The following is a 25,619-nucleotide window of genomic DNA, read 5'->3' on the forward strand; positions in this document are numbered from 1 at the left end:
CAACTATATAGCTCATAGCTTAAAACTTTGCAAATGGAGAAAATTGATTATTCTACACTCAACATACAAGTATGAGGGACAAGCTTAATAGAAAAGAAATCCTAAAATTCTCATAGAATATACTCAGGACCAAATTTACTCCAGGTCTCTGAAGAGAGAGAAAAATTCTGGGAAGCAATCAGTATGTAGAAGGGTCAACAATTTGACTGTATCATTGTTCCTACTTTATTACACTAAAGAACTAGCCCTTTGGGCAAGATCTGGTACTATCTCTCTTGGATGAATTAAATTATCTCACTTCCAATGAAAGAGATCATTCTGTGTATTGCCTAGCATAGTCACATATGGAAACCTCTGATTTCTGTTAGCTATTGGCTTAGAGAAATGGGTCTATTTGCTATTTGCTCTATATGCTCATTATAGAATGTAAATTGGTGGAAAGGGATTGAAGTCTTGAATATAAAGTTTAGGATAATCCTCCTCTTTTAAAGCACAGCAATTAAATATTCCAATTGAAAATAAAATTTGTTTCCTATAGAATTGTGGAGGAGGGATTGGGATAAAGAAATCAAAGACTTCCTTTGGAGAAAGTGCAGTGGAGGATTTAAAGATATTTCTTAATGTCTTCCTCTGAGCAAAATCTAAAAAGATCTCTGTGGACACAAAAGCTACTTGAGCAATATATAGTTCCCTACTATCCCAATTCTACGATGAGAATAAAGATAAAGATTAGACTTGTGAAATTATTGGCAAAAAGAATTCCTTCTATTAGTATAGTTTAACACTCTCTCTGTAACAAGTAGTATTAGAGATCCCTACTGAGAAGTAAAATAACTTGTCATATGTCTCACATCCAGCAGATATCAGATCTGAGATGTGAACCCAAGTCTTGGATTTAATGCCTATTGTCCACAGTACAAAAAGCTAACATAAATAAAATAAGGATAATAATATAATCTCCCACAATTGATGTAAAGTTCAAATAAGACAATTTTTAAAGCACTTTGCAAAATTTAAAGAATATGTGGAGGCAAAATCAAGATGGGAGAGTATAGACAGAGACTTCCTTGAAATCTCCCCCAAATCTCTCTAATTAAATTTAAATATGACTAAAGAAAATCTTGAAGGGCAGAATCCATCAAAAGATAAAGTAAAAAAAAAAAAACAAAAAAACAAAAAAAAAAAAACCTAAAAACCAACAACAACTGTTCAGTCCAAGACAATTTAGAAAGTCAGCAGGCAAGATCTGTTGTACAAGGATCAGAGTGGAGTATAGTCCAGCACAGCTACAATAATACACACCTGGTTACAGAAAACTAGAAACAAGCCTCAGTGTGATGAAATTATGGAAACAGTAGCAGTTGGGCAAAACATGTCAGAAGATTTACAAGGGTTCATTTTCTGGTACCAGGGGCAGGATTCTGTTTCGTTGCCTATATAGGGATCTGAGTCACAGTTCCTAAGTCTTAGTTCCAGAACAAGGATGAATACTGAAACAGCAGAAATTGCATCCCCAAGGGAGAAGGGGTCCTGATCTTAATTCTAGAGCACAAAAGAGTCCTTGTGATCAGCTATAAACCAGTGTCCATTAGAGGAAAGTAGTTAACTCATGTCTCTTTAAATCAAACTACTTGAGAAGAGTCAAAAAATTACAGATCTCCAATATTAACAACAACAAAAAAAGTTACACTTAAAAAACATTTTTTTTATTTTGTTATTTAAAAAAAAATTGAAGTTTGGGACAATGTCCCCTTGATTTGGAAAGAAGAGTCCCACTTTAGCATAAAGTTAAAAGTCAAGAACTTTCTGAATATAGAAAGTTATTTTGATGCCAAGAAAGATTAAAACCACAAACTCAGAAGAAGACAACAAAATTAAATTTCCTGCACCCAAAGCTTCAAAGAAAAACATGACTGCCTCAGGCTATGGAAGAGCATGCATTTCAAGTAAGAGATGTAGAAGGAAAAAATGAAAGAGACATGAGGGATGCAAGAAAATCATGAAAAAGAGTTAACAAATTGGTAAAGAGGACACAAAAAGTACTAAAGAAAATAACACCTTAAAAAAAAAAAACTGAATGGGCCACATGGTAAAGAGGTACAAAAATCTAGTAAATAGAAGAATGCTTTGAAAAACAGAATTGATCAAAAGGGGGAAAATGTTATTCAAATATTCAATGAAGAAAACATCTTATAAGATGGAATTGGCCAAATGAAAAATGAAGTACAAAAGCTCACTGAAGAAAATAATTTCTTAAAAGTTAGAAATGGGCAAGTGGAAGATAAAACATCAAAAAAGAATCAAATAAAATCAAAATAATGGAAAAACAGAAGAAAATGTAAAATATGTCATTGGAAAATGAACTCGCCTGCAAAATAGATTCAGGAAGGAGAATCTAAGAAATACATACATACATACATACATACATACATATGATGCACGTGCATACATGCAAGTTACAAACATATATATATCTGTGTGCATAAATTTCATACACATATTTGACTTTATAAACATATGTGTACATATATGTACATCTATCTATCTATACCTTTGACCAGCAATACTGCTACTAAATCTGTATCCCAGCGATTCCCTCACCCCCACCACAATCTTCTCTTTCTATTCACAAAGAAAAAAAAAACATTTATGTGCATGATAATATAATAGTTCTTTTTCTAGTGGTGAAGGGTTGGACACTGAGGGAATGATCATCAATTGGGAGATAGCTTAACAAGTTGGATCAAAGGAACATAATTGTTTATTGTGAGAAGGATGCTCTTGGGGGAAAAAAGTCATGGGAAGACATACATGAATTGATGCAAAGTAAAATAAGCAGAACCAGGAGAATACTGTACACATAAGAGATATAATGTATTATGATCTACTATGAAAAACTTAACTATTATCAGCAATACAGCAATCAAAGTCAATTCCCTAGGACTTATAGTGAAAAGTGTCATCCATCTCCAGAGAAAGAAGTAATAGAGATTGAATATAGATCAAAAATAATATTCTTTACATTATTTTGTTATTTTTGTTTGTATTTTCCTTCACAGAATAACTTAGGTGGAAATATTCATTGCATGATTATGCATGTATAACATATTAAATTGCTCACCTTCTCATGAAGGGGAATGGGAAGGAGGGAGAGAATTTGGAACTCAAAATTTGAAAAAAAAAATTGGTTTACACATAATTGGAAAAAAAGTAAAATACGGAAGAAAAAGAATGTGTGTACTTGAATCAATATTACCCAAATAATGGTGGTATGTCAATTTATTTTTCCATTGTATTAATTAAAGAACAAGGCTATAAAATTTATGGAGTTTGTTATGAAGAGATTCCATTAGCTTTATTATGTACAATTTCTTGAGTTGGCTGCTGTTCTTGCAGCCCTTGGCAGTGGAAGTTCTGGACAGTCCATTCTTTTCTCCCTATGGGAGCTCAGAGCTGTAGTTGAACTCTTCCCCCTATGAGGAGAGAAGCAAATGAAAGCCTCTGAGTCCATGCTTCTTTGATGAAGTATATTCTCTTCCTGGCAGTAACTCTCCACTGCACAGTGTGTGTGATGGTGGTGAAAGGCCATTCAAAGACTACAAGGAGAGTTAGAGATAATTGGATTGTAGATATTCTTGTTAAAGCTGGACGTGAGCTATGCTTTATGATGGTCTTTTAACCAGTTGGCAGATTCCTTCCCATTGTTAGAGGTTGTGACTCAGGCCAGGGCACCTGACCTGCTTTCATGGCAGAATATTGTGAACAGTTCTAGAGAGACATACTTAGGATGAGTCCATTTTTTTTTTTTTTTGTCAGGGAACAAAATGCATTTTCTTAATCACTTTTCAGGGCGATCCTTTAGGCTTTGGAAGGTCCTGAAAAATTAAAAATAAGTTTAGATCTTGATAGGATATTAAAGGTTGTCAATTACTACTCTCAAGGGGAAACTGAAGTCCAGATAAATGTTACCTAACCATTAATTAGTAGAAACAGAGAAGTTGAATTCAAAACTTCTATACCAAATCTTGATTGGTTAAAGTCTGCTATGCATAATTATTCTCTTTCCCTGCTAAAGATGAATTCTACCTTGATAATATACTGAATTAAGTTGAAACAATATTTATTATATCTTCTAGTTGCAATTTGTGTTGCCAGATAAGGGAAAATAAATCCCTGCTTTCAAAGAGTACACATTTACTGAAATATACTTTCATTAGACATATATCTAGGACATTTCATAATTAAGCTCAAATCTTATTTTTTTAAATCCTTATTGCATAGCCCTCCTGTAACAGACTCTAAATTCTAAACTATCTGTCTGGGTCCTAAACTTCATTTATCCTACAGCCCATTCCTATAAATAGAATCTTCACGAGTGGAAATTATTTTCTTCTTTCAAACTTTAGTTCTTGGTACCAATTTCTTCATAAAACAGAGGAAGTGAATGGGTTGCAAAGGAGAGAGGAATAGATGCTTTCCTAATTCCCAGGCAAATGAAGAATTTAGAAATCATTTATATCTTCTTTTTTTATATTTCTTATTACTGACTTTCAAAGTTATGTATGCCTGTTTTAGTCATCCGGTCTATTGTTTACTCCTTCAAAGGATGATAGAGTTAGAATTAGAAAGTACAGTATAGGCCCTCCAGGACAATCCCTTCATTTTTAGCTCAAGAAACTGAGTCTCAGAAAGATTAAATGACCTACGAAGATAACATCGAAAGTGAAAGCCAAAAATGTGATGTGAAGTCAATTTATCCTGACTAAAATGTTACTGTTCTGCCGACTATGATGCCATCCTTGGGACAGAAAATATGTTTTGTTTCATGTTTTATTTCTTAGCTCAGGATATTTTACATGTAGACAACAATATAGACAGATAAATAGTTGATAGACAGATGATATATATATATATATATGTATACACAAATAGATGTATAGCTATATAGATATTAATATAGATGATATATATGTGTATACATATATAAAGAAATAGATATAGATATAAAATATATAGATAGATATAGATATACAGATATATAGATAGATGATGATATATACACATGTATACAAATAGAAACATAGATAGGTGAATAGATATAGATTACAGCTAAATGGATGGATAGATATAGATAAACAGATACCTATATATTATATATATAATATAAATATACATATTTGACATAGAGATAGATAGAGATGGATAAATAGATAAATAGCTAGATGGACAGACAAATAGATAGATAGATAGATAGATAGATAGACAGGATAGATAGGATAGATATTAGATATAGATAAGTAAATCCTATAGCTATATGCACATATGTACATACTGATATTGATAAAGATAAACAAATAGATTTAGACATAGATAGAAAAATAGAGAGATATACAGATAAATAGATATAATACGTGTTTGTGTGTGTGTGTGTGTGTGTGTGTGTGTGTGTGTGTGTGTGTGTAAATGAACCAAATCATATTGAACAGAATGGACTTCTTGCTTTGATGACTCATTACTATCCTATTGAATCAAAGTTCATTAAGGGTAGAGGCTTTTTTTTATTATTATTACCTGGCACAGTGATCATTTTTAGTAGGTAATTAATAAATGTTTAATTCTTTGAATGCAATTGAATCAAGGCAAGGATTATTTCTTCTTGGCTTCTGGTCGGTCTGTCTGCCACTAATTCCCAAACCTTGGCTTTCAACTTCTATTTTTTTTTTTTTCAATTGATGACTTCGCCAAAGGGCTCTGTTCTGAATTTGGGCTTCTACACAACTCTTGGCTTTAGATGACCAGAATAGCTTTGGCTTGTTCTTTTGTACTGTTCACTGGTTTGTAAAATAAAATTAAAAAAAAAAAACATCCTGAGAGGAATAGAGAATCATATTGTCCCCTATATGGCAATGCTATTCTCCATCATAGGTACTAGTAATAGGTAATCCTCAGGCTTTTGTTTGAGCATTTCTGGTAAAAGAAAATGCCTTGTTTCATGACAAAATCCCTCCACTTTGGGGCAGCACCAATAATAAGACAAATAAGAGAATTCTTCTACTGAATTAAATTCTCTACACTTTCTATGTCTTACTGAATATGTTTTTAATTGAACACACACACACAAACAAATATACAAACGCATACATAATATATGCCTTGTGGTTTTTCCTTTTGTTCTGATTCCTCTGTCATAATATGATTAATGGGGAAATATGTTTAACATGATTGTATATATATAACCTCTATCAGATGGCTTACTGTCTTAGGGAAGGAAAGTAGAAAAAAATGGAACTCAGATTCTTATAAAAGTGAATGTTGAAACTATTTTTATAGATAATTCGGGAAAGTATAATGTTATTTACTGAGGGAAAAAGAATAAATACAATTATTTGTGTTAAACCTTTCCAAAAAAAAGGATTCATAAAACACTTAATGTGTGTTTTCTACCACAATCTTTACAATAACTTTGTAAAAAAGTGTGATGATTATCCACATTGTAAAGATATGTAAACCAAGATGGAGATTTTAAGTGACTTATCTAGAACTATATAGCTATTTAATATCAAAATAATATCACAAATATATGTGGATTGATAGATAGATTCAGGGTGGTTCATTTTTTTTTTTTTGGCTATAGTAGTAAGCTTATTTTCCATGCATGTACACACATAGTGTGTGTATGCATATTTTCATGTATATATACATATATATGTATATTGTGTATACATGTATATAAATATATCTGTTCTTAATTATAGTCTTCTTGGAGAAGGTAGGGTCATGAAAGAGGAAAAAAAGAATATAGTAAAAAGTGTGCAGCAGAGAAAAAAGAACAACCCACAAGGAAGCAAAGAAAAGATGGACACTCATGAATATAATTTCTTCTACTATTATATATGCTCTCTTGAAATAGAAATTTATTTTTATGTATTTTGAATCTTCCCTGATGTTCTGCTGGGCACATGACTAAATGGTTCATTTTTAAATTTTCCTTTTCTGTCTTTCTTTTTCCTATCCTGTTTTTTTTTTCTATTTTGTATTTAGTTCAATAAATTAAATTTTAAAATATGAATGGCTTGAAACCAAAGATGATTTTTTTTGGCTTTTTTGTTTTGTTTTGTTTTTCTTCCTTTGTATCTCCAACACTTAGCATGGTGCCTAGTACATAATAATCACTTCACATGTTCTTGTTGATTGCTTCATTGACTTATGGCCTCTTTTCCTATGCACAGAAGAATAATGTTTTATGTTCAAATATGCTAATCCTGCAAGAAGAAATATTTTGGATTCAGCCACCAAGCTGATATTCTATGACAGGGTTCTGTGGAAACCTGAATTTTCAGCTTTTGTTCCTTGGATATTGCTTAGCTCTGTGATACAAGAAAAATCACTTGATATGTTTGCCTCAATTTCCTCAGCTCTAAAATGGAGATAATAATGGCACTTACCTCCCAGGGTTGTTGGGAAAATCCAAAAAAGATTGTCCATTAAAAGCACTTTTCCAACCTTTATGCACAATAAAAATACTAGCTATTACTATTCTATAATTCCAGTTAGGAAACACACTTAAACTATGCCAGATAAGACAACATGTTCAATTTTTCTTATTCTCTCTCTCTCTCTCTCTCTCTCTCTCTCTCTCTCTTATAGAGAAATATGGACTATGGATAGATACAAAAGACATTTTATATTGTCAGACAAAGCCTTTGTGGACACATTGTTTTGTTTTCTTTATTAGAAGTTTGGGTATAATGAGTGGAAAAGTTGATATGTTGTTGTTGTTTGCAAAGGCAATTGGAGTTAAGTGACTTGCCTAGGGTGACACAACTAGGAAGTGTTAAGTGTCTGAGGCTAGATGTGAACTCAGATCTTCCTGACATTAGGGCTGTTACTCTTATCTAGTGTGCCATCTAACTGTCCCTATATTGTCTTTAAGAGAAAAATATAAGCTAAAAAGAAAAGGGGAAGTAGTGCTTGGTAGAAAGAATAACAAGGATTACTAAAGTGGATGTTGTAAAGAGGAACATGTATGCTTACTGTCAAAAGAAAAGAAAAAAGCAATTGATGAATGCTTAGAGCTTTCACAAAACAGAATGTTCTGATGTTGTGGGGATAAGGGCAATTTGGTGCGGTAGTGAACTGAAAGACTCATGTTTCTGTATTGACTTTGAAATTTACTAATTCTATATTGCTAGGCTAGTCATTTAAAATCTCAGTCTCAGTTTATTCATGTATAGAATGGCTATAACAATCAAATATTTTTCATAATGTTATTTTAAAATTGAGAGATAAAATATACACTGTTTTGTGAATCCTTTCCCCCCAAAAAGGTATAACACAACATATTTAACTTAATGATAACATTTTAATCTCATTTATTAGTGTCATATGTTTCCAAATTATATGTAAAGGTAGTTTTCAAATGCAATTTTGCAAAAATTTAAATTCCATTTTTTTTCATTCCTCTCTCTTAGAAAGCTGTCTGATATAGGTTATGCATATAAAATCATATTAAATATAGTTCCACATCCATTATATTATAAATGAAAAAATAAAGAATAAAAAGAAAAACCACAAGAAAGAAAAAAAAATAACATGAAAATAATATACTTAAATTTGTATTTGGATCCCATAGTTCTTTCTCTAGAAGTGGAGAGCATATTACATCATGAATCTTTTGGACTTGCCATGGACTATTGTATTGCTGAGAAAAGTTATGTCTGTCATAGTTGGCCATCACCTAATGTTGCTGTTTTTTGGTACAATGTTTGAGCCTTTTCCCAAAGACTTTTTGAAGAAGTAGAATGAGGTATTACAGTCCAGTCCTGAATACTGCAACAGATAAGAGGCTTCTGCTCACTTCATTCAGCATCAGTTCATGGAAATCTGTCCAAGTTTTATTTTATTTTTTTTTAAATCTTCCATTTCATCATTTTAATAGCACAATAATTGCTTTGAATGATTATATTTATACATCACAACTTATTCAGCCATTTCCCAACTGATGGGCATTCTCTCAATTTCCAATTCTTTGCTACCACAAATGAAGAGTTGCTATAAATATTTTTTTATGTGTGGCTTCTTTCCCCTCTATTATGATCTCTTTAGGAAACAGACCTACTAGGGACATTGCTAGATCAAAGGCTATGCACAGTTTTTTAACCTTTTGGATTTTCCAAATTGCTCTCCAAAACTGATGGATCAGTTCACACCTCCACTAACTATTTCTTCTATTTTGTTCATCTTAAAGCTCTATACAAATGCTATCTATCACTATTTTCAAATGGTTTTCTTTCACTGGGCCCAGAAACAGGAAGAGCTTAGTTCATTTCCTGCCTAAGCTATTTACTAGGTGTGTGATCCTGGACAAGTCACTTAACCCGCCTTTCCTCATCTATAAAATAAGGATGGCAGCCTCCATCTCCAGGGTTATTGTGAGAATCAAATAAAATAATATTTATAAAGTGCTTTTAAAGAATGAAATACTATATAAAAGTTCTTGGAAAGGAGTTGAAGAAGAAAGGGGATAAATTGACATTGTGTCTAATATTCAGCATGATCTTGGTAAATATGTGTTAAGTGAAAGAGGCGTAGCCTGTAGTAGCCATTTAGTCTTCAGTGAGGTGATCAAGCACTGGATCTGCCTTTTCTTCTGGCTTAATTACTTCTTTCTATACAGCCTATTGATTAAAGGGTCATCATACAATGAGTTCCAAATACCTGTTCATTGACATTTTAAAAAGACATTCACCTTTATCAGTTCACAATTTCACCAATAATGTATTAATGCCACATTTCCCTCACATTCCCTCCAACATTTGTCATTCTCCCCACTCTGGTCTATTAACCAGTCTAATAGGTAAGAAATATTTCAGACCAATTTTCTCTTAATTGACAAAACTGTCAATTTATCAGTCCTTTATCAGTTCTCATTCTCAATATTTCTGCAGCATTTGGTCCAGTTTATGACTCTCTTATATTGTGTGATTAACTCTCCCTACTCTGGGGAAATGGGACATTTCCTTTTCTTCTGACCTGTTGAATACTTCTACTCAGAATTCCTTCTTGGCTTGGCCATATCACTCCTCAAGTTTAGATGTTCTTGCCTCTCTTTTCTCTGCCCATTCTATTACGTAGTAACTTTATCAGCTCCCTTAAATTTAATTATCATCTCAATGTGGGTGAGTCTCAGATTTGTATGCAGTCATAGTTTCTCTTCTGAACTCTTGTCCCACACCACCAATTCCTTATTAGGCATTTCAAGATCAATGTCCCAAAGGATTCATCTTCATGCTCAACATGAGTAAACTATATAATTCAGCATCCACTAAAAACTAATGCAATGTAACTAACTACATAAACCAAAGAATACTGTCCTAAATTAGGGAAGTAGCGATCCTGTTGTAGCCTGCCTTAGTTAGAACTAAGCTATGGACTTAAATCATTAATAATGCATAAGGTCTCACTTCTCTAATACTTAATCCAAATCATTACTCTAGTGGAACAGTAAACTATTCTCCTCTTCCACCCCTCTGTTACTTTATAATTCTACTATGTTTCTTCTTTCTACTTGAATCAAAGATATTTGAGGTTAAGGATTATCTAGTTTGTTTGAATTTGCATCTTCATTGGTTTATATAGTACTAGGGACATAGTGAATGCTTAATAAATGTTATTTTTCTATCAATGATCTCTCTGTGTCTGTCTGTCTCTCACTCTCAACTTTAAGTTTGATAATATCTGGATGAAAGGATATGTGCAAATAAATGATCTTGAGTTCAAGCCATTGAAACACTGGTTAAAAAAATTCTGGATGTTTGGCCTGAAGAAATAATATCTAGTGAAATCCTTACTTAGTAATATTCAAAGGTCAAATTCTTTAATGTTCATATACTAGATGAATTATATTTGTCTTTCTTGTCCCAAGAAAGAAACAAAAACAAACAAACAAAAATCAGAGTAATGTTTTAGTGATGCAGAAAGGTCTATTTTGTACAATAAAATGGATGGGTGTTGCTTCCTGATATGGTACCTACTCCAAAAGGGAATATGATGCCTTGGAAGACAGTGGTTGCTCTCTAAGTAAAGAACTTCAGGAAAACACCCGATGACTACTTGTTATATATTAGACATATTTTTTTTTTCCAGTTACCAGCTGGATGGCCTTCGAGGACCTTCCCTTTCTGAAATTTGTGATTGTGATTTATTGCCCACGTATTCATGTCCTTGCTCAGGTCTTCATGTTTCTATAATCAAATGTCATTGTGCTTTCCTGAATACGCAAGTCATCTTCAAACACTCTCTCCTGAAATTCGATTAATTTTCAATTAAGCTTCAAGTAAACCAATTAGCATTTTTGTTTTTAAAGAATGGCAAAGTTAGAATCACTAATGAGTCTATGTAATCATTAAAATGCAGAAAGATGGGTCAGATTTGCAGCACAGCCCAAGTTTTCTACTACATTGTAGGGAATAGAATCATAATTGATAGGTAGTTTTCTGTCCCTTTATATTATTTTTGTCCCTCCAAGGTAATATTTCCCATCTCTTCCCCACTTTTCTTTAGCATTTTAAGGATTAAAAAAAAAAAGGATTTTCATTACATAAAACCTGCTAAAAAGGGACTAGTTATCATCTCGTTTTACATATGAAGAAATTGAGCTCAAGAATTCAGTTGAGTTACTTGTCAATACACAAAGCTCATTTCCAAATATATTTAAGATTGAAACTCCCCCAAATTTAGAGAGGTGTTAGAATCTCTTAGAAAGCTAGTGACTTGCCCAAAAGGTGTAGCTAGTTAATTTCAGAGTAAAGATTTAAAATCAGGTGTTTCTGTTCAACAGATTCTAACCACTAAAAAACCCAGGTAATAAGGAAGTGTTAGGACTAAGTATACTACCTTTTCTAAAGATTCTTTCATAGCAAGGATTCTTAATATGAGGTCTATGAACTTGTTTTCTTTTTGTTTGTTTTTATTTTGTTACCTTTATTTCAATGTAGAGGTTTTTTTTTCTGATTTTACATGTATATTAAATTTTTAAAACACATTTCCTTATGAATCATGTTGGGAGAGAAAAATCAGCACAAAAGGGAAAATTCAGTAGAAAAACAAAACAGAAGGAAAAAAGAAGTGGACACGTGTTGATTTACTTTCAGTTTCTATAGTTCTCTCTCTGGATGCAGATGGTGTTTTCTATTCAAAATTTATTGGGATTGCCTTAGATCACTGAACTGCTAAGAAGACCCAAGTTTTTCATAGTTGATCATCATATAATCATGCTATTATTGTGTACACTGTATTCCTGGTTCTATTTGTTTTACTCAGTATCAATTCATGTAAATATTTCTTTTTTTTATTTTATTATTTTTTTTTATTTTTATTTTTTTTTAAATTTTTTATTTAATAATTACATTATATTGACACTCGTTTCTGTTCCGATTTTTTTCCCCCTCCCTCCCTCCACCCCCTCCCCTAGATGGCAAGCAGTCCTTTATATGTTGGATATGTTGCAGTATATCCTAGATACAATATATGTTTGCAGAACCGAACAGTTCTCTTGTTGCGTAGGGAGAATTGGATTCAGAAGGTATAAATAATCCGGGAAGAAAAACAAAAATGCAGATAGTTTACATTCGTTTCCCAGTGTTCTTTCTTTGGGTGTAGCTGCTTTTGTCCATCATTTATCAATTGAAACTCAGGTCTCTTTGTCAAAGAAATCCACTTCCATCAAAATATGTCCTCATACAATATCGTTGTCGAAGTGTATAATGATCTCCTGGTTCTGCTCATTTCACTTAGCATCAGTTCATGTAAGTCTCGCCAGTCCTCTCTGTATTCATCCTGCTGGTCATTTCTTACAGAACAATAATATTCCATAACATTCGTATACCACAATTTACCCAGCCATTCTCCAATGGATGGGCATCCATTCATTTTCCAGTTTCTAGCCACTACAAACAGGGCTGCTACAAACATTTTGGCACATACAGGTCCCTTTCCCTTCTTTAGTATTTCTTTGAGATATAAGCCCAATAGAAACACTGCTGGATCAAAGGGTATGCACAATTTGATAATTTTTTGGGCATAATTCCAGATTGCTCTCCAGAATGGTTGGATTCGTTCACAACTCCACCAACAATGCATTAGTGTCCCAGTTTTCCCGCATCCCCTCCAACATTCATCATTATTTTTTCCTGTCATCTTAGCCAATCTGACAGGTGTGTAGTGGTATCTCAGAGTTGTCTTAATTTGCATTTCTCTGATCAATAATGATTTGGAACACTCTTTCATATGAGTGGTAATAGTTTCAATCTCATCCTCTGAAAATTGTCTGTTCATATCCTTTGACCATTTATCAATTGGAGAATGGCTTGATTTCTTATAAATTTGAGTCAGTTCTCTATATATTTTGGAAATGAGGCCTTTATCAGAACCTTTAACTGTGAAAATGTTTTCCCAGTTTGTTGCTTCCCTTCTAATCTTGTTTGCATTAGTTTTATTTGTACAAAAGCTTTTTATTTTGATGTAATCGAAATTTTCTATTCTGTGATTAGTAATGGTCTCTAGTTCATCTTTGGTCACAAATTTCTTTCTCCTCCACAAGTCTGAGAGATAAACTATTCTATGTTCCTCTAATTTTTTTATAGTCTCGTTCTTTATGCCTAGGTCATAGACCCATTTTGATCTTATCTTGGTATATGGTGTTAAGTGTGGGTCCATGCCTAATTTCTGCCATACTAATTTCCAATTATCCCAGCAGTTTTTATCAAATAATGAATTCTTTTCCCAGAAGTTAGGGGCTTTGGGTTTGTCAAACACTAGATTGCTATAATTGACTATTCTGTCTTGTGAGCCTAGCCTTTTCCACTGATCCACTAATCTATTTCTTAGCCAATACCAAATGGTTTTGGTGACTGCTGCTTTATAATATAATTTTAGATCAGGTACAGCTAGGCCACCTTCATTTGATTTTTTTTTCATTAATTCCCTTGAGATTCTCGACTTTTTATTGTTCCATATGAATTTTGTTGTTATTTTTTCTAGCTCAATAAAATATTTTCTTGGAAGTCTGATTGGTATAGCACTAAATAAATAGATTAGTTTAGGGAGTATTGTCATCTTTATTATGTTCGCTCGGCCGATCCAGGAGCACTTAATATTTTTCCAATTATTTAAGTCTGACTTTATTTGTGTGGAGACTTTTTTATAATTTTGCTCATATAATTCCTGACTTTCCTTTGGTAGATAGATTCCCAAATATTTTATGGTATCAACAGTTATTCTGAAAGGAATTTCTCTTTGTATCTCTTGCTGTTGGGTTTTGTTGGTGATGTATAAAAATGCTGAGGATTTATGGGGATTTATTTTGTAGCCAGCTACTTTGCTAAAATTATGAATTATTTCCAATAGCTTTTTGGTAGAATCTCTGGGGTTCTCTAGGTATACCATCATATCATCTGCAAAGAGTGATAGTTTGGTTTCCTCATTGCCTACTCTAATTAGTTTTATATCTTTCTCGACTCTTATTGCCGAGGCTAGTGTTTCTAATACGATATTAAATAATAATGGTGATAGTGGGCAGCCTTGCTTCACTCCAGATCTTACTGGGAAAGGTTCCAGTTTTTCCCCATTGCATATGATGCTTACTGATGGTTTTAAATATATGCTCCTGACTATTTTAAGGAAAAGTCCATTTATTCCTATGCTCTCAAGTGTTTTTATTAGGAATGGATGTTGGATTTTATCAAATGCTTTTTCTGCATCTATTGAGATGATCATGTGGTTTTTGTTTGTTTGGTTATTGATATAGTCAATTATGCTAATAGTTTTCCTAATATTGAACCAGCCCTGCATTCCTGGTATAAATCCTACTTGGTCATAGTGTATTATCCTGGTGACAATTTTCTGTAATCTTTTTGCTAATATTTTATTTAAGATTTTAGCATCAATATTCATTAGGGAGATTGGTCTATAATTTTCTTTCTCTGTTTTCAGCCTACCTGGTTTAGGTATCAGTACCATATCTGTGTCATAAAAGGAGTTTGGTAGGACTCCTTCAATCCCTATTTTTTCAAATAGTTTATATAACATTGGAGTTAATTGTTCTTTAAATGTTTGGTAGAATTCACATGTAAATCCATCTGGTCCTGGGGATTTTTTCTTAGGGAGTTGATTGATAGTTTGTTCTATTTCTTTTTCTGAGATGGGACTGTTTAGGATATTTACTTCTTCCTCTGTTAGTTTGGGCAAGCTGTATTTTTGGAGGTATTTTTCTATTTCATTTGAGTTGTCGAATTTATTGGCATAAAGTTGGGCAAAGTAACTCCTAATTATTGCTCTAATTTCCTCTTCGTTAGTGGTGAGTTCTCCCTTTTCATTTTTAAGACTAACAATTTGATTTTCCTCTTTCCTTTTTTTAATCAGATTTACTAAGGGTTTGTCTATTTTTTTGGTTTTTTCATAGAACCAACTCTTAGTTTTATTAATCAATTCAATAGTTTTTTTACTTTCAATTTTATTGATCTCACCTTTTACTTTTAGTATTTCAAGTTTAGTGTTTGACTGGGGGTTTTTAATTTGTTCCTTTTCTAGCATTTTTAATTGCAAACCCAATTCATTGACCTTCTCTTTCTCTATTTTATACAAATAGGCCTCTAGAGATATGAAATTTCCCCTTATTACCGCTTTGGCTGCATCCCATACATTTTGGTATGATGTCTCATTATTATCGTTTTCTTGGGTGAAGTTATTAATTATGTCTATGATTTGCTGTTTCACCCAATCATTCTTTAGTATGAGATTATTTAGTTTCCAATTATTTTTTGGTCTACTTCCCCCTGCTTTTTTGTTGAATGTAATTTTCATTGCATCGTGGTCTGAAAAGGATGCATTTACTATTTCTGCCTTACTACATTTGAGTTTGAGGTTTTTATGTCCTAATATATGGTCAATTTTTGTATAGGTTCCATGAACTGCTGAAAAGAAAGTGTATTCCTTTCTGTCTCCATTACATTTTCTCCAGAGATCTATCATATCTAACTTTTCTAGTATTCTATTTACCTCTTTGACTTCTTTCTTATTTATTTTCTGGTTTGATTTATCTAATTCTGAGAGTGCAAGGTTAAGATCTCCCACTATTATAGTTTTACTGTCTATTTCTTCTTGCAGCTCTCTTAGTTTCTCTTTTAAGAATTTAGATGCTACCCCACTTGGTGCATATATGTTTAATATAGATAGTGCTTCATTATCCATGCTACCCTTTAGCAAGATATAGTGTCCTTCCTTATCTCTTTTAATTAGGTCAATTTTTGCTTTAGCTTGATCTGAGATCAGGATGGCTACCCCTGCTTTTTTGACTTCACCTGAAGCATAGTAGATTTTGCTCCAACCTTTTACCTTTAACCTGCATGTATCTCCCCGCTTCAGGTGTGTTTCCTGTAAACAACATATTGTAGGATTCTGGCTTTTAATCCATTCTGCTAACCGCTTCCTCTTTATGGGGGAGTTTACCCCGTTCACGTTTATGGTTAGAATGACCAATTCTGTATTACTTGTCATCTTGTTAACCCCGGTTTATGCTTTCCTCCCTTCTTTCCCCTTTCCCCCCCTTCCAAGTATTAAGCTTGTGAGCACCCCTTGCTTCTCACAGCCCTCCCTTTTTAGTGTCCCTCCCCCCGCCTTAGAGTTCCTCCCCCTATCTTACCCCTTTCCCTCCCAGTTCCCGTATTCCCTTCCGCTTAGCTTATTCCTTCCCTTTCCACTTTTCCCTTCTCACTTTTCAATGAGATGGGAGAAGTTTCACCATAGATTGAATATGTCTTAAGATTTTTAACTTAAAGCCAATTCTGAAGGCAGTAAGATACCCACTATATTCATCCCCCTCCATTCTTTCTCTCAGATATAATAAGTTTCCTATGCCTCTTCATGAGATGTACTACCCCCACTTTACCCTTTTTCTGGTACAATGTCCTTTCCACATCAATTTCTAGAACAAGGTATACATGTATTCTTTATACATCTATATAGTCAAAATATAGTTCCCAAGATTAATCTTTACCTTTTTAGATTTCTCTTGAGTTCTATATTTGTAGATCAAACTTTTTGTTAAGTTCTGGTTTTTTCATCAGAAATAGATGAAATTCGCTTACTTCGTTGAATGTCCATCTTCTTCCCTGGAAAAAGATGCTCATTCTCGCTGGGTAAGTTATTTTTGGTTGCATACCAAGTTCCTTAGCCTTTCGGAATATCATATTCCAGGCCCTTCGATCTTTTAATGTGGATGCTGCCAGATCCTGGGTGATCCTTATCGTGGCTCCTTGATACTTGAATTGGGTTTTTCTAGCCGCTTGCAATATTTTTTCTTTCATCTGAGGGTTCTGGCATTTGGCCACTATATTCCTTGGTGTTTTGATTTTAGGATCCTTTCAGTGGGTGATCGATGAATCCTTTCAATGTTTATTTTTTCCTCTGTTCCTATGACTTCTGGGCAGTTCTCTTTGATAATTTCCTGGAAGACAGTGTCCAGGCTCTTTTTTTTCATCATGTTTTTCTGGGAGTCCAATGATTCTCAGATTGTCTCTCCTGGATCTGTTTTCCAGGTCTGTTGTCTTCCCCAGAAGGTATTTCACATTTTTCTCCATTGTTTGATTTTTTTGGATTTGCTTGACTGATTCTTCTTGTCTCCTCGAGTCATTCAATTCCACTTGTTCAATTCTGATTTTCAGTGAAGTATTCTCTTCACTCACTTTTTTAAAATCTTTCTCTAATTGTCCATTGAGTTCTTTTGTTCTGTGGAATTTTTTTCCATTTCGCCCATTTTGTTTTTTAGAGAGCTGTTTTCTGTTTCCAGTTCACTAATCCTATTTTTCAAGGATTTTACTTCTTTATCCACTCTCTCTTTAACTGACTTCTCCAGGCTCTTTTGCCAAGCCTCCCTCTCCTTTTCCCAAGCCTCACTCTGCTTTCCCCATTTTTCTTCTAGCTCCCTTGTGAGAGCCTTTTTAATCACTTCTATGAGGTCATCTGTGCTGAGGAACAGACAATCTCCTCCTTTGGGGAATCACCTGGGGACTGCCTGTTTTTAGTCTCCTCAGGATTTAGAGTCTGCTCTCTATCTGTGTAGAAGCTGTCAAGGGTTAAAGTCCTCTTCAGCTTCTTGCTCATTCTGTCTATTAATCAGGGACAAACTACCAAAGAAAAACAGAAAAAACTGGAGTCTTTCTTTGGGGGGGGCTGGGTGTGTTATCGAGCTTCCTCTACAGACTGCAGGGGGCAGCAGTGAGGCACTAGCAGGACTGTGCTGCGCCTGCGCTCTGAGATCCCAGAGCGTGCTGAGTCACTGAGGGGGGGGGAAGGGGGGGGCGGCCAGGTCCCGGGAGACTCCAGCTGTTTGGGATTGTATTCTTCAGCCCCGGTGTTTTTAGCTTCTCTGCTGGGCAGTTGACTTGCTGCCGGAGGAAAGTATCCAAACCTGTAGCGAAGCTCTCCCCGCAGAAACGGCTACGATCACTCCCCACCCCCTCTCCAGTCTGCTCCCGTGCTCTCACTGCTCCTGCCCGCCGCCTGCGCCCGATCTAAAACCGCCCCAGCCCTCCAGTAAAGACAGACCTTTCTTGGCGGATCTCAAGGATGGCTTCTCTTGGTAACTATTTGTGGGTTTTTTTTCAGTCAAGCATTGATTCAGAGGCTTGTAATGAAGTGGATAGTGAGAGAAAGCGCGGAGCTTATGCAACTGTGAGCCTCCTCTCCGCCATCTTAACCGGAAGTCCATGTAAATATTTCTAGGCCTTTCTCAATACAACTTGTTCATTATTTTTTACAGAACAATAATATTCCATTATTTTCATATTCCATAACTTATTCAGTCATTCCCTAATAAAGGCATCTATACATTTCCCCAGTTCTTCTCCAAGTGACTTTCTTTTGTAATTCTAAATCTTTTATTTTATTCATTTACAATGATTACCCAGAAAAAAGGTTCATAGAACTCACCATACTCCTAAAGTTCGTCCCCCTCAAACAAACAAAAAAACAAAAACAAACAAACAAAACAAAAAAACAAAAAAACTAAGAAAACATGTTGTATAGGGAAAAAATAAATCAAGGATATCAGAGAAGGGATTTATGTGGGCATATGTGTATGGGTATTTCTATCACTGCCAACTGACCAAGCGATGTTGTGCCTCAATTTGTTTTGTGAACAGGTGGATCAGAGGTGTTATCTCATTGGTTTGATGTATTATTGAGCATTATCAATCCATCTTAAGTCTAGTTTAAAGGAACAAAAGAAAACTCCATATGTAGTTTAGGTTTCTGTTCCAGTCCCAAAATGATTTTCTTCTTTTTTTTTTAGAAGTAACTCTTTTGTGTTTCTATGGCTTATATAATGCTTCTTCAGTGAGGAATCAATTTTTTGTTTTGTCTTTTGCAATCTACTTTTCTCCTAGGGAGATCAAAAGAATTCTAGATGTCAGGAAGGGCCAAGAACTGTCACCCCCCTCTGATGGACAAGGACTAGAATCAATCAATCGATAAAGAAAAATATTTATTATTCATATATTGTGTATCAAGTACTGTAACAAGGGTGTTTCAGGTAAAAAAGGATCTAATAGTGAAGAGTACTTATAATATGGAATATTTTCTTTGAGATTTGGAGTGATCACCCTCCCCATCCCTTTTGTATTTCCCATTATTTCTTAATCAAATTAAGATTATAATGCCTTCATGCTCAAGTTATTTTCTCAAATACACTCAGTAAAAAACAAGCCATTAAGTAACACTTTGAATTGCACTTGATACTATTCTATATATTTACTTAGATTATTTCAATTGAGAAGCAATATCCTTCTTGCTGTAACACATTCCTTCCTCTTTATCACATTAAAGAAAACTGTCAGTGAGTTAAGAAGCATTTAGTAAGCATCCATTCCAGGCACTAATCTGGGAAAAAAATACATCGCTAAACTCTGTGTTTAGCATATGTTAGGTGCCTAATACATGTTTATAGTTTACCTGATTAGGAAAGTAATTAATGACCATTATATATAACAGTACAACAGCATCCCATGTTGCTCTTCATTGTTTGTGAGACAATCAGTAGTTCTCAGTGAAAGTGCCAGGCCTAAAATCAAGAAGAGCTCAAATCTAACCTCAGAGAGTTACTAGCTGTGTGACCCTGGGCAAGTTACTCAAGCCTATTTGCCTCAGCTTCCTCATCTGTAAAATGAACTGCGGAAGGGAAAACACGGTAATATCTTTGCTAAGAAAATCCCAAGTGGGGTCATGAACAACTGGATATATCTGAAAGTAACTGAAAAGCAATACAAGTAATTAATTTTCCTCTAACAGTGGGGCATTGTACTATAAAGTAGTATCTTTCCAGAAAGATTCTATGATTCTTACTGTATGTCACCAAACCTGCTACTTTCAGGTTGCTTTACTTGATGACTCGATGGTGTTTGGGAAGCCATCATAAAAGCACGAGAAAAGATGAATGATATTGCTGAATTGAATATAGTATGCTATTCAGTTTTGAAATGTCCTGTCAAGTAAGCAAGTCACTTCATATCTCATTTTGTAATGAGAATTTATCTAAGGAAGCAAGTAATTCTCATCAGCTAGGAATATCCCAAGAAATCTTTAAATAGGAATTCCAGTATCTACCAGACTCTTCAGGGTTGAAAGCTCTTCTAGTAACAGACAAGGCGGGAGGAGTACGAAGGAGAATGTAGAAGTCCAAAGGCTCTCTCCATACCCATTCCTTGCCCTTAAATCAATCTTCCTCTAGAATCAATTTTCAATGACATTTTCCAAACTGTGGAAAACCCTCCCATTCTAATTGATTGGAACCTTATAGATAATACCCTGAAGGCACAATGAAATCCCACAGGTAGTTGGAAAAATCTTTTTTTTTTTTTCTTTTCATCAGATATCTTTTCTAGTTGCTTTTCTTTTTGTCTTCCATAGCATAAGATCTTTTAGTTGATTGAAAAATTGTGACTTGGTCTTACACTGTTAAGATGTTAGATTAAATGGATATAGTGGTTTAGGCCCCACCCTTACACATGAAAGAACAAATACAAAACTGAGCCTTTTTTTTTTTTACATCATTTGTCATCAATATTTGGGGATATTTTGTATTGAACTGACATGCTCTGCCTCAGTTATCTTTGAATGATCAGGAATGTTGACAACTGCATGATGAAGGAATAGAGGAAATAATTTTAAAATGATGGAGTCACCTTTGAGGACTTATCCTTCCCCTCTGCCAAGAGGGGAATTTATTATTGAAACAATGGCAGAAGTTAGAGCTCTATGATGTAGTACTGCACTGGCAGTAATTGGTCCCACTCTGTAGCAGGGAACAGTTGGTGCTACTCATGTCTCTTTGATATATGGTTTTAAAATAACAATGATGACTTTGGGCATTTGAGTCAAGAGAGATCACTTTGAGGTTTGAATTATAGTAGATTATACTGGCCCCAAATGCAGCAGATTTTTATAAGTATGATACATGTTGAATATGTTTCATGAAAAATAATGTGAATTTATACTACATCTTTCATACAAACAAACATACATATATACACATACATACACACAAATATACACAAGCAAATCTAATCAGAAACTATAAAACTTCTACAGTAGCTAAGATATTTTTGCAAGCACAAACAGCTAACAATTTGTTCATTGTTGTCCTTTATTATGGAAGAGGATCAAAATGACATTTTGAGTAGAGTTATAGTGTGATCAGCTATGACTGATCATACCAATATAAGCTAGGAACACTTTGCCACAGGTTGGACACAAACAGCCCATATACAATTTTGAAATGGGATTCTCTACTTTTACTTATTTCACATTTTCTTTGAGTTAAGTCAATTCTGCTTTGCTCATAGAGCCCAACTTCTTCTCGGATGAGGGTATGTTTAATGCTGGGTGGTCCTGTGCCAGTGACTCCCATGTCATACAATTGATTCTAAAGATTTTAAGGGAGATCGTGAAAGAGCAGAAAGGAAATCTTATAGGGTGGTGTTTGACTTGAATCTCAATGGGAATTGGGGATTCCAAGGAGTCAAGGTGAACAGTTCAGTAATAAGGATAGTTAGCCAATTATTTTGATTAGAGAGGACAGATACTTCCAGCCAGAGAAGTATGGTAGCATCTGCCAACTTTAATTTCCTCTTATACAGTAAGGAAGGGCTAGCTGGGAGGTATGGACATAGAAGATGAAGAGAGATATCTTAGCTAGAATGAGACTATGTGAAATGAAATTGTATGAGATCAATCAGCCTGAAAAGATAAGTCAAAACTAAAATGTGAAGGACTTCAAATAAATGAGAGTTTAATCCTAGCAATGAGAGGGAGCCAAGGGGGTTTCTTGAATAACATTGTCAGGACTATGCTACTTAAATATTTCACTGTGTGAAAGCTAAAGTAGAGAAAGGGAAGAAGAATAATTAGGAGGTTACTTATAAATGTTTAATGTGACTAGAGAGTGATTTCATCAGTAATAAGGAGACAGAATAGGCTACTTAAAGTAAGAATATCTCTATCTCTATATCTCTATAATATCTCTATTTTTATAGATATCAATGAGGACATTCTTCACTGATGACATGCATGGCTATGGATCCACCAAAATGTTGAAATGTAAAGAATTAAACATCAAGATCATGTATGGAGAAAAAAAAAACACTCAGCAATTCATTGTACTTTTTTGGGCTTTAGCTTGTTCATCAAAAAAAAATGTAGAAATGGAACATGATCTCTAATGTCCCTTTTAGATATATATTTATGAATCTAGGATCCTATATATCGTTACAATCTCCAGGCATTCAGCAACATACATAGAATCCATTTGGAGATATTCTTGTCTTAGCAAAAATTCAAGCAAGATAAAGGAGACTTTGTGAAATCTCCTTTTCCCTTTGCAGCACAACCTTCATGGTAACAAGAACTGGGGGCATTTCTCTCACCTGAAATAGAAATTTCCAAGGAAAAAATCACACATTGTCAAGACAAGATCTGAAAAATCCCCAATAAGTCAACTAATGCATTGTATATATGAGGATAAAAATAGATTGAATCATATAGTAACTCAACCCTACCTAAATTAGATGAGAACTTTATTTAATCAATTGATTTCTGTAATTAATGTATGCCAAATTATACCTTTTGTGTTTTGTTTTTGGATGTACCTGTGAATACAGACACACACACTTACATATATATTATACATACATATATATATATATATATATGTCATTTACATATTCAAAATTCTTCCCTGTGTAGGTCTTTCCAATAGCCAAATTTGAAATCCAAATTCTCTGCATTTCCATAAGAATGTTTCCTGATTCTTCTCTCTGTATCTGGTGACTAACTTAGAGGCATTATTTTATAAGAAAGAGGCAGGAAATGATGATCTTGGCAGAAACATATGATCTATGATCATAGGTTTACAACATAAAGGAAACAATAAGGTAAAAAGCATTTTTTTAACAGCTGAAAAAAACTGAGGCCCAGAGAAGTTTAGTTGATTCACTAAGATCACACATATGATGAGAGATTCATGATCCTTATGATGTATTCTCAAATATAGATATTCTCCCTCCCACCCAAATTTAACTATTCTCACTCACTCCTCTCCAATTATCTTTTCCATAGCCATTCCTTCCCAATAAATGGTGTTGAAACCCCTATCAAATCAGCTGTGCCATTATTATTGAATGATACCTGCATACATTCATTCTGTCAATAATAAGAAAAGGAAACTTCATCTCAATTCCTTTCAAGAGAACCTTCAGAGATTCATTGTGTCCCTAAGGATAATAGATGATGAGAAGGATGAGTTCTGGATCTAGATTTCAAACAATAGCAACAGCAACATTGAGTCAGAGATTATTGGGAAAAGAGAATGTTCCTTACACTCTTTACTCTTGTAAGAGGAATGTTTCACTTATTTTCTGGAACCCAGTTGATCCTGTGTATATGTCACAGTGGATTAATAAAAAAAGCTATGTGTAGTTCCAGTGCCTCAAGTACCTTGGATCGTCCTTTGTGAGACCTTTATAATACTTCAGCGTATACAAGAATAATGACTTGTAGAATGTCCTGTGGCAATAGAACTTTGTTTTGTTAGTAGAGAGGTGACTGATTGCTAACAAACTAATAGGCATTCTATAATTCCAAATGCCCTCACTAAAAAGCTTTTCTTCCAGGAACTTATATCCTGGGGTACAGTTCCAAATGTGGCATGTGGTACATGGGCCACTTTCCAGAAAGCAAACAATAATGAGAGATAGAGAGGGTGAAAAAGAGAGATATTTGAGGCTGGTATTACATTCAGAGTGTGATAAAAATATTGTCCTTCATCCTGGAATGGGGCATCTTTCCTAAGATGTCTGGCCAAGAAGTAGTAATTCAAGCTTTAAGAGATCTGCAGAATCCTAAATCACTTCAATTTTGCTCCTGTGCTTTATGAGATCATCAAAACTCTTCAAGTAAATTACAACTTTAAAATCAATTTCTCTCCTCGCTCCCTCATCTATTACCCTATGCGATTGAAGCTTGGATTGCTTAACTGGTGTATTATCCCTAGGCAAAGTCAACCCCCCCACACTCAAACCTTATTTAATGCCCTCGGCTGAGTACCTTGGAGAAATAGAAAATAAAAATGCCAATCCATATAAGTCACTTTGTGCTGTTGTGTTAAGTTCTTATTTTTATGGGAATGGGAGACATTGGAAATGGCATTAACTGGAAAATCCCCTTCCTATTATTTGAATAAAGGGTTCATGAAAGAAGAGTACATTTAAAAAAAAAATTGCATCTGCATTTAGCACTTAGTTTCAAATTTTAGGTCAATATTTACTTCTTTTGTAGCCTTTCATAAGTTGTTTCATTTTTCTGGGTCTCAGTTTCTTATGTTTTAAAATGAGTGAGAGTCACAAGGTGATCAATAAGTTCTTTTCATACTCAAAATGTATTAACATATAAATCCATGCTTTTCAAGTACAATTCAAAATTCTAGAAACGTAAAGGAGACCAAGCAAAAGTGTTAAACAGAAGCCCTGACTTTTTAGGCATTTACAATCCAATTGCCAAAAAAAAAAAAAAAAAAAAAAAAAAAAAAAAGATGAAACATTTCAATTACAATAACAAAAAAAGTGTATAATAGAGATCCATCCAAATACAATAGGTACAATAATTGGTTTTGGAATTCAGAACTTGAGATCAATGAGGAATAAGACTATTGGGGAAGGACATGAATTTGGAATTAAATTTTAGTTTAAATCTAAAGGAATGCTATGACTGGAATAAAGTGAGTTGAGATGAAAAGGCATTCAAGTAAGCTGAACATGAGTCAACAACTCAGAACTCCTATGACCAAGTATGTTGCATTTGGACAACAATTAAGAAACTACCTGACCTAATAAATGTAAAAAGGAAAAAAATATATTAAGCATTACTGAATGTCAAATACTGTTTTATGTGTTAGGAATATAAATCAAGAGATAAAAAGAGTGTCTGCCACAGATTAGAAGGAAAATAATAAACTGGGGAAATATTTTTACATTTAAAGTTTCTGATAAAGCCCTCATTTCTAAAATATAGAG

This window comes from Antechinus flavipes, chromosome 2, assembly GCF_016432865.1.
Source record: "Antechinus flavipes isolate AdamAnt ecotype Samford, QLD, Australia chromosome 2, AdamAnt_v2, whole genome shotgun sequence".
Lineage (NCBI taxonomy): Eukaryota > Metazoa > Chordata > Mammalia > Dasyuromorphia > Dasyuridae > Antechinus > Antechinus flavipes.